Source organism: Mauremys reevesii, linkage group 3 (assembly GCF_016161935.1).
Source record: "Mauremys reevesii isolate NIE-2019 linkage group 3, ASM1616193v1, whole genome shotgun sequence".
In the NCBI taxonomy this organism is placed as follows: Eukaryota; Metazoa; Chordata; order Testudines; family Geoemydidae; genus Mauremys; species Mauremys reevesii.
This window is the reverse complement of record NC_052625.1, coordinates 83,748,645-83,759,949: the sequence shown is the minus strand read 5'-3', so window position 1 is coordinate 83,759,949 and position 11,305 is coordinate 83,748,645. Positions and strand designations below refer to the sequence as shown.

The window sequence follows — 11,305 nt, the reverse complement described above, 5'->3', positions numbered from 1 at the left end:
AGATTTTAATAAGAGCAGATGTGCTGCTTCACCTTCTGTCCTAAAACACAGTGTCCTACCTACATATGCCCTTTTAATTGGTCCAGACTGGTTTTTAATGGTGACAACAAACCAATAATACTAACCAGGGGCTGAGCAGAAATCAGTGTTTCAGGATAAGACAAGCATGTGTTAATCTTAAAGCTAGCAAAGAGTCCTGTGGCACCTTATAGACTAACAGATGTACTAGAGCATGAGCTTTCGTGGGTGAATACTCACTTGGTCAGATGCATGCCTCTTAAAGCTGTCTCTCTCTTTCCTTCTTTTTATACAGGGGTATGTGTGTGTAAATGTAATGCAACCGAAAGCTGCTGGTTTGGCAGCTTCAGACAATGAAGTGCCCTGTTTATCCACAGGACAGGGACAGCACAGCCCTGTGCGAGTGTCCCTACGCTGCCCCACCATTGTGCCTCAATCCCGACGTGGGCAGGTCACCTCTTGGGGTAAGCGGGTAGCTTAGGCCCATATCCTACAAAAGTCTACGCAGATACTTAACTTCAAGCATGTGAACAGGCCCACTGTAGTAAACTTGTAATGGGTCCACTCATGCCTGTGAGGTTAAGTGCATGCGTAAGTCTTTGTAGGATTGGAGTCCTAGTGACTTTCCCAAGGCCACACAGCTAATTAGTGACAGAACGTTGGTTCCCTCACTGACTTAGGGTCTGGGGAACTGCTGAATTTGAGGACTAACATGGAGAACTGTCTGAACATTAATGCTGAATAAAAAATAGTGATCAGAAAATGTGACAATGCTTGTTTCTAGTTCATGCCGTTGGAAGCCTGTTTGTGTTTGTATTGTATGAAATGAATACTGGGCAAATTTAGAACCAATAAAAGGTCATGCTTCTCTGTAGCCTGTGGGGTCAGTCTGAAAAATTCATTGCTGCAGGGCCATCATAGAAATAGAATCAAATACTCTGCCTGGATTTAAAAACACAAAAGGGGCCAGCTAGTTTTATGACATTTGTATTTCTACATGATAAGATAAGGTAATCAAATCTCCTGCTTCAGGGCAGAAACTGATTACCATGGGAGTGTCGAAGGCATTTCTCCTATACCTAGCTTAGATACAATGATATGTGCTGCATAAATGCCTATAGAGAGACACAGAGGTACTGTGTTGCAATTTGCTGGGGACATTCAGCTTGATCCTGTTACCACTGAATTCCAGATCCACAAAGGGACTGAAGTGTTGCAGTGCTGAATGATCCACAACTAGGAACCCTTTGCCTGTAATCAGGCAACTGAGGTGTTGCTTGTGAGAATGAGTTAGATGCCTGCTTAACTCTACACAAAATGGCCTGAGGAGGGAGGGAATTTAGACTGGTGAGTTTAGTGGGTAGAGCACTTAGCTTAAAAAGTGGGAGACTCAGGTTCAATTCCCCCCCTGAGGAAGAAGAGGTTTGAACAGGGTTCTCCCACTTCTTGGAGATATGTGCTAATCACTGAGCTATGGGATGCCCTAATATGGGGCTCCCTCAGACTCTTCTGCTGGTGCTGTTTCACATGGGATAAATAATCATTTAGCCATATGGTGAGAATGAGTCTATAGTCTAGTGGTGAAGGCACCCAGTTGAGGGACCCCAGGGCCAGTCCATTGGCTCTAATGATGCTTTTAATTATTTACACACAGTGGAGCGGCTTCAGAAGGAGAGAGCAGTGGGAGCCCCATGACTGTAGCACCATGGTCAGAAATGTCTATCCCCCACCCCTGCATCAGCCTCTGGTTTGTGGATTGTAGTGGGGGTTAGGTCAGAGATAGGCATCCAGACACCTAGTGAGGCAGCCGTGCACATGCCGAGGCAGAAACATAGGCACCCAGGGAACTCTTACACTGAAAACTTAGGTGCCAAAGTGAGTTTCGGCACCTACAGGGTTAGGAGGCAGCCAGGCAGGGCTTTCGTGGCTCACAGTGGTACCTAGAATTGGGATTTAGGAGCCTAAATGTGGGGTTTAGGTGCCTCAGTCCCTTTGTGAACCTGGAAGTTTGTCATTCACTTCAATAGGACAGATCCTGATACTTTCACACTGAGGTACACCTTACTCCAGGGGTAATCCTGTTGATTTCATTGGAACTATTTGGGGAGCAAGGAACTTGGTGTAAGGGTACTGAGATCTGACCCAAAGGGAGGGAGAGTTGTTTTTTCTCTTTGTTTGCCCTTGTCAGAAGCATCTAACATGAGCCACTGATGGAGGCAGGATAGATGGTAGGTTTGGTCTGATCTGGTAGGTAGAGCAACTTCTGGGTTCCACTGTTACAATTTTTCTTCAGACATCACCTCTTAGAAGGCACACCACCAAAAATCAGAGTGGGCTCTGAATGCAGCCTTAATTTGAGGCCCCTAAAATTTTACACAAGTTTATAATAAAAGAAGATGTTTATTTTTTCAGTGAGGATAACTACATGTGACTATTGTCCTTGTGCATTACTTATACATTTAAAATAGACGTATGATAGGGTTCAAAATTCAGTAAAAAAAAAGAATATTTCAAAAAAGCGTGTCTTGGTTTGCCTAAAAGCATCTCTTTGTCTTTCACTGGGCATTAATTATGCCATTAATAGTAAGGCACACAGGGCCAGCTTGCATGGTTTTAACTAAGACCATAATATGTCCTACAGGGCATTATTCTGATTTTAATTACACCAGAGTGAAACTTAGAAATTGTTCAGGTGTAAATTGGAGCTACTCCAGAATACAACAGTGTAATTGAGGTTAGAATTTGGCTCACTATCAGCTAAATGTGTTTTTTTTTTGTTTTGTTTTTATCATAACAGTAGATTAGGAGAAAAAGATGGCATTAATGTAATGTACCATAGAGAGTTAATGACTGTCATGCAGTGGGTAGAAGTAAAGCCATTGCAGGTGTGTTTCTTAATTAGGTGCTAATTGGGCAGGTGCACATAAATACAGAACACTGGAGGCTTGGAAGGGATTTGTAGCAGAGAGAATACTGCAGTGGGAAGATAGGTGCTGTAGCAAAATAAAAAAAAGTAAATTTTTTTTTAAATGACTTGAGTAACCAGAGAGGGCTGCATGCTGAAAAAGCATATAGACCAGTAAAGGTTATAAAGAGTGGAGGTGGTGATCAAGGAAATGGCTGGCATGTTAGGAGTGATAGTTCTAGGGACATCAGATTAGCCAGAATGTCTTGGCACTGAATGAGAGGGCAAATAGAGGGCTATGGCAGGAGAAGCTTAAGGAGGAAGAAAGCAAGTCTCAGAAAATAAAAACAAGAGAATAAGCCTAGGTATATGGGGGTAGGAAAATAATAGAATGCAGAGCAGCTAAAGCATTATCTACTCTGTTCAGCTGTGGGGAAACATGCCACTTTCCCTACTTTCTCAGGGTCATTATAACTCTGTGTTGAGTTGTTCCACACAGCTAAGCAAAGGTACAAAATGCAGGTGAATTTAGTGACCCCAACACTTCAGTTTAGAACACAAACAAATAAGCTATTACTGTGAACACTGTCAGTACGAAACAGAGGCCAGCTACCCCATGAAAAAGGAACATTTCTTTTCTTGAGAAGCAACTTCTTTGTCTTTGTAGCACCATCAGCGGGCTGGCTGGGTAGGTAGGTGTTTTCATAGTCAGCAGGAAAATAATGTCCTTGCCTGGAAAACTTTACTATTGCCTTTTACTCATGCATATATAATGGCAAAGCTAAAAGGAGGAGTGGATGTCTAGATTTTTGGCCATCTTGAGTGATAGTTTGTCTTTAGCATCCTTGTTTCCATATGATTCTCAGCTGGTGTAAAACAGCATTGCTGAAATGGCTGTTCCATTTAGTCTGTGGAAGCTAGTAGCAGCCTTTAACCATCCCCATTTCTTAAACCTAAAAATGTCACCATATTTGCTGTTTGTGCTCCTTCCCCCATGCTGCCATTTTTAATTTTCTACTACACTCTATCGTGCATCTGTCTGGGCTCTCCTTGTAGCTAGGTTTCTTGAAAACTCAGGCTTTTAAGTTTGGTTAGTAGTACTGGCAGATTTGTCATCTTCAGATGGAGGGTTGTTTGTTTGTTTTGTGTTTCAGTTTCAGTGCCAAAATTTGGCAGTCATAAGTGAGATTTTTATTTGGGACTTCTATTGGCTGACTGTAAAGGGCATATAATTGGAGACTGATGATAGGGGTAAATCATTGGCCTGTGTCTAAACTGTGATCTTTTTGAAAGATGTAAGACTCTTTTTTTTGAAAATCAAAAGTTGTGGGAATCTTTCTTTGGAGCATAAATCTTAGATAGAATTGGAGAATTTAGTATAGCGAGTAGAATAGGTAAGAAACAGTAGAATTCCATTAAGGTGTGTGCAGTGAGATTTCACTCTGTCTGATCCCCAGTTATAACCAATTTACCATTTTATAAAAATCAGTCATCAACATTGTGAGGGAAAGGTCACAGCCAGAAAAGTGACTCTGTAAAGTTATTGTCTTGGGGGTTACTTTTTATTTTTACAAGTCAAAACAAGATTTGTCTGAGCACCATCACTATGATCTCTGCCTACTGTCTGCAAATAAAACTCCTTTTCTTTCTGCTTTGCACTGAGAGCAGCAGCATTGAAGATTCTGAAATTAGAAGTTAGCTGGTAATTTTGTGGATATAGGAACTGCCATGCCCTAATATATATATATATATATATATATATATATATATATATATACACACACACACCCCACATGTAGTTTAGTATGTTTCAAACAGTGGCCAATGCTTACTACTTCAGGAGAAGCTGTTAACTACCCATAATGCATCCAATTGTTCAATAATCTACTAAATAGGATATAAGGGTGTCTATATCTTCCTGACTCTACCTGGTTATCAGCTTATGTCCTGAAGCATGAGGATTGAGCACAACAGAATTGCTTGAATAGTTTGCTTTTTCCATAGCTATGTTTGCTCTTCCACTCAGATCTAGCTGTCTTGTGCTATATGCTGCTTCACACATTAAAAACCCAGCCTTAAACCAAAGTCAATATAAATTACCTTTTTTCACACTGGTAAAAGTAACTCCTGACTTGATCAGACTGCTCTTGGGTCATACCTCAAAAGCAGGTGCAATGTGGTAACTGGCATATTTAACCAAATGATTTCCCCCCCCGCCCTGTGGTACAGAGACTAAACCACAGCTGCCATTGGTTTTACAGCAAATACTGCACTTGTCCAGACAGCAGAGATTAGTCCCTCATGCTATGCAGTTGTGGTGTGCCCCTCCTTTTCTTTAGCTCCCTGGGTATTGATTATCAGGCTACCATAAATGTGGCTTCCTCTCTATTTCTGTGCAGCCCCATGCCAGCTCTGTAATTATTGTGGGAGTTTCTATAGTTACTCTGCCCAGACTGGGGTTTTCCTAGTAGTGGTGGTGTAGTACTTCAAAATCAGCTAGGGTATATTGGCTGAAATTCAGCAGGTGCAGGAGTTTCTGAGGCACCTTCCCACTACTAAAGATGCTCTAACTGATAAGGGTAAGAGACTAGTCTGTGTGTGGCTTCTGGGGTGTGATTTGAAGTGGGGCTAGATAAATGTATCTTTATAACCAGTAAGCCAATGATTTAGTAGCAGGGCTATGCAAACTGATGCTAAGAGAAATGTTTTGAACCTTGTCCTTTGTGTATGTGACCAAACTAAACCCAAACCCTTTAAGGGGAGAGAGGAATGTCTGGCTGTTAAAGTTTAGGACTGGGAGTCAGGTGACTTGGGGTCTATCCTGGCTTGGCTGCAGACTCCCTGCAGGGGCATGCACAGGAATAAAAAGTTGCCCCTCCCCCTATGGCCAGAGGAGCTGGCATCTCCCTCCGCCCCACCCCCCCAACACAGTTGGAGGAGCTGGCTCTCCCCTTTCCACCCAGCCTCATGGCCCCCCCCAGAAGAGCAGTCAACTCCTGGAGGAGCTCCCTCTCCCTGCCCTGGTCCTGGAGGAGTTCTGTGCCCCCACTGATTGGGGATGGGGGGGGGGTTAGGCTCCAGCTTGCCCCCCCTTGTGCATGCCCCTGATTCCCTGGGTGACTTAAGGTAAGTCACATGCTCATCTCTTTGTGCTTCAGTGTCCTCCTCTACAAAACAGTGATAAGACCTCCCGAACTCACAGGTGTGTTGGAAAGGCAACTCGAGATCCATAGATAGAGTGCACAGGATTATCACCAGTGTTTTGGAGCTGTTCTAATATTTTCCCCCTCCCGGACAAACTTCCTCCCTTTCCTACCCTGTTTCAGCTACACACCTGAGAATCCCTTGCATAAAAGAAGCTACAGCTGCCTGATACCTCTCCTCTGCTCTCACCCACAGGCCCTACTCACCAGGTGAGTTCACCTCTCTCACTACCTAGCTTCCCTGAGCACCTGGTACTGCCTATGCCCTCAAGCCTGAACTCAGGCATTTTTAATAGAGCTGTGTTTCACTAATGAAATACCCCTGCCCACAAGTACTTTGCATCCACTGGAAAAGCAGAATGGACTGGAACATGCTTAACACCATGTGGAAAGTGAGACAGGAAAAGCAAAGGAGCTGTAGGCAAGATGGATTAAAACACAAAGGGACTCTCCAGGTCAGGCAGTTTAACTGAGTCAGAGCAGAGGAAATGGACTGGACTGAATTCAGTTGTCGTTGGAGGATGGCTGTTATGAGTAGAAGCAGCCAACGTATCAGAGAGGGATTGTGAATGAAGAAAGTTCTATTGTGGTAGAGGATCTTGGGGCAGATAAAGGAGGAAGATCAATATTATGAGGGGATTTTATTTAGTTAATGCCTGTCAACATGATTTTAGGGACGATAGGTCTTGTTAAACCCAATTTCATTTCTGATGAAATTAAAAGTATGGTAAATAAAAAGCAATTGTGCAGAGGTAATCTCCTTAGATTTTGCAAGGTGTTTAACTTAGTACTGCATGATGTTCTGTTTGAAAAACTAGCACTAGGCAATATCAACTAAGCACACAAAATGGGTTAAGAGCTGGCTAACAGACAGATATCAAACAATAGTTATCAATGCAGAATCCTTATTGGAGGGGAGTGTGTCCAGTGGAGTTCCATAGGAATCAGCTCTAGGCCCAATGCTATTCAATTGTTTTATCAAAGATCTGGTAATAAATATAAAATCACTGATAAAATTAGCAGAGGACACGAAGATGAGTGGAATGGTAAATAATGAGGGATAGAAGAGTCATACAGAGGGATCTGGAATGCTTAGTAGTAACTGGTCCAGACAAGTTTAATGCAAACAAATGCAATGTCACACATCTAGGAACAAGGACTGCAGGCCATTCCTACAGAATGGGGGACTGTATCGTGGAAAGGAGTGACTCTGAAAAGGATGTAGGAGTCACAGTGGACTAACAACTCAACAAGCGCTCCCAGTGTATAACAGCATTTAAAAGAGATCTGAATAAATTCATGGTGGTTAAGTCCATAAATGGCTATTAGCCAAGATGGGTAAGGAATGGTGTCCCTAGCCTCTGTCAGAGGATGGAGATGAATTGCAGGAGAAGAGATAACTTGATCATTGCCTGTTAGGTTCACTCCCTCTGGGGCACCTGGCATTGGCCACTGTCGGTAGACAGATACTGGGCTAGATGGACCTTTGGTCTGACCCAGTATGGCCGTTCTTATGTTATGTTCTTAGTGTAATGCTGTGGCAAAAAGGGTTAATGCAATCCTTGGACATACGAACATGGGAGTAGTGAATGGAAGCTGGGATAGGTTTTTACCTCCTGTATACAGCATTTTTGACGCCAGTACTGGAATACTGCATACAGTATTCTAATGTCATACAGTTCTAATGTCCACATTTTTTAAAGGATGTTGAAAAATTGGAGATGGTACAAAGAGCCACGAGACCGATTAAATGATTGGAGAACATCTGTTATAATTAAGGTTACTTTTGGGGTGGAGATCAGTGTTCACATAATTATGAATTTAAATAAAGTCCATGACTCCTGCAGCAGCAGCTCCTTTCCCCGCTGCAGCATTACAACCTGGCCTATGTGATGGCAGAGCCTCTCAAATTTGGTGCGTCTGCCCTTCTGTAGATGTGAATGGCATTGTAATCCTGAGTGCTAGGTCACAATGCCAATCAATTTTGGCCCTTCAGCCCTCAGTCTCCATCTATAGCGGGGTGGATGTGCCAAACCTGAGTGACGTTGTGACCATGTGGGCCAGGTTGCAATGCCCAGAGTGGGAAGCTGGGTCCAATCCCACCGGACAGGAGCCGCCACTGCAGAGTAAGTGTGAAGTAGGCTTGTACCCAACCTTCCCCCAGCCCCTGGGCCCCTTGATCTCTCTCTTTCCATGACATATCCTTGCTTTCCTGCACCTCTGCTGTTAAATGTATTCAAATTTTCAAAAAAATAGCCTCACTTGTAATGAAAGACTCAAGAAGCTCAATCTCTTTAGCTTAACAAAGAGAAGTTTAAGGGGTGGTTTGATCAGACTGTAAGTATCTACCTGGGGAAACAGAATTTTGATGAGAGGGCTCTTTGGTTTAGCAGATAACAGCATATCAAGCATTCTTACAACAGTACCCACCTGCTGAAGTGAAGAAACAGATTGACAGAGCCAGAAGGGTACCCAGAAGTCACCTACTACGGGACAGGCCCAAGAAAGAAAGAAACAGAACGCCACTAGCCGTCACCTTCAGCCCTCAACTAAAACCTTTCCAGTGCATCATCAAGGATCTACAACCTATCCTGAAGGATGATCCCTCACTCTCACAGATCTTGGGAGACAGGCCAGTCCTCGCTTAGACAGCCCCCCAACCTGAAGCAAATACTCACCAGCAACCACCCAACAAAAACACCAACCCAGGAACCTATCCTTGCAACAAAGCCCATTGCCAACTCTGTCCACATATCTATTTAGGAGATACTATCATAGGACCTAATCACATCAGCCACACTATCAGAGGCTTGTTCACCTGCACATCTACCAATGTGATACATGCCATCATGTGCCAGCAATGCCCCTCTGCCATGTACATTGGCCAAACCGGACAGTCTCTATGCAAAAGAATAAATGGACACAAATCAGACGTCAAGAATTATAACATTCAAAAACCTGTCGGAGAACACTTGAACCTCCCTGGTCACTCAATTACAGACCTAAAAGTTGCAATTATTCAACCAAAAAACTTCAAAAACAGACTCCAATGAGAAACTGCAGAACTAGAATTAATTTGCAAACTGGACACCATTAAATTAGGCTTGAATAAAGACTGGGAGTGGATGAGTCATTACACAAACTAAAAACTATTTTCCCATGTTAATTTCCCCCCTACTGTTACTCACACCTTCTTGTCAACTGTTTGAAATGGGCCATCCTGATTATCCCTACAGAAGTTTTTTTCTTTCTCCTGTTGATGATAGCCCACCTTAATCAATTAGTCTCATTAGAGTTGGTATGGTAACGCTCATTTTTTCATGTTCGTTCTCTCTCTCTCTCTCTGTGTATCTATCTATCTAATCTTCCTACTGTATTTTCCATTGCATTCATCTGATGAAGTGGGCTTTAGCTCACATGTTAGTCTCTAAGGTGCCACAAGTACTCCTTGTTCTTTTTATTTTAAACAGAGGGGATATTTAACCACTGGAACAACTTAGCAAGAGCTGTGGTAGATTCTCCATCATTGGTAATTTTAAAATGAAGGCTGTATGTTTTTCTAAAACATATGCTTTAGTTCTGTGGCTCTCAACCTTTCCAGACTACTGCATTCCTTTCAAGAGTCTGATTTGTCTTGCATACCCCTAAGTTTCACCTCACTTAAAAATTATTTGCTTACAAAATCAGACATACAAATACAAAAAGTGTCACAGCACACTGTTACTGAAAAACTGCTTGCTTTTTCATTTTTACCATATAATTATAAAATAAATCAATTGGAATATAAATATTGTACTTACCTATCAGTGTATAGTATACAGAGCAGTATAAACAAGTAATTGTATGAAATCTTAGCTTGTACTGACTTCACTAGTGCTTTTTATGTAGCTTGTTGTAAAACTAGACAAATATCTAGCTGAGTTGATGTACCACCTGGAAGACCTCTGAGTACCCCCAGGTGTACATATACCCCTGGTTGAGAACCACTGCTCTAGTTCAAACAGGAATTAATCCAGAGAAGTCCTATGGCTTGTGTTATGCAGGAGGTCAGACAACATGATCACAGTGGTCTCTTCTGGCCTTGGAATCTATGACTCTGTGGAGAAGAAAATCTTAGATGTCACTCCACATGTAAAATACAACATCAAGATAGAGGAACTATAAGAAATAATCAATAGAGGAAAGGATTAATGGAAAGGGCTCAGATTTGTAAGTGGAAATTGTCAATAAGGATCAAGTATTTTGTGATTTAAAGGCAGTTACTGTACATTTAGACTTCAAAAAGCTATTCATGACATCCTCTTTGCCAGAAAACATTGCACATAACCCCATGTAATAAAATGGGTTTGTTTTCATATTGGATGCCTCAAAATTAATGGCATCCGTTGCGTTGAGACACAATGCTATAAACTGGCAAGAGCAAAGTTGAATTAAGGAATGCTCTACAAATTTCAGGAGGGATAGCAACCCCAAGGGTCATTCGTTTATGTGGTATATTTTAGGTAAGTGGGTATTTAATACTATATTGTCATTGTGTCAGAAGTCCCTTAATCTCAAAGTGGGAAATTAAAATCCTTAGATTCTACTTGGAGGCTGCTTAAAAATGCTATACAGCATGTGTAACCCTACACAAACAAACAAGCAAAAGGATAATGGAAGGCAAGACAAAACTAGTATGGCTAAATGACAAGGCTCAGGAGATTATTCAGACTGGACAGATAATCTTCAGAAAATGGAAATCTAGAGCACGTAAATTCAGTAATAAGGAGCATATATTCTACCTGTGTACTTTCAGATGGAAACTAGGAAGGCTTTGCGGGAACTTGAAGAACAAATAACCAGTGCCATAACAATAAATAATAAGAGATTCTTGACGTGTATTACAAGTAGGAAGTCTGTGAAAGAATGGGTGGGTCCACTGAATTAGCAGGGAGTCATGGGAGCAATGAAGGGGGACAAGGACATTGCAAGCAACTAAATTATTTCTTTGCATCAGTCTTCACAGAGGATATCGAGGAAATTGAAGATTAGGATAGAAAACAATACTGAGCATATGGCAGTGCCTTTGTAACAGGATAGCATAACCTCACCTGGAGTACTCTGTTCAGTTCAGGTCACCCTGTCTCAAAAGATATAGCAGAAATGGGAAGTCCAGAGATGGGCAACAACATGTCTTTGA

At 42.1% G+C, this 11,305-nt stretch overlaps 1 long non-coding RNA gene across 1 annotated transcript; it reads left to right on the top strand.

The window, feature by feature from the left end:
• The first annotated feature begins 5,377 nt into the window (after positions 1 to 5,377).
• On the top strand, positions 5,378 to 7,399 carry LOC120399992. The gene is made up of 3 exons (XR_005595447.1): positions 5,378 to 5,502; positions 6,250 to 6,336; positions 7,277 to 7,399. It is a non-coding gene; the product is annotated as an uncharacterized LOC120399992 (long non-coding RNA).
• The last annotated feature ends 3,906 nt before the right edge of the window (positions 7,400 to 11,305 follow it).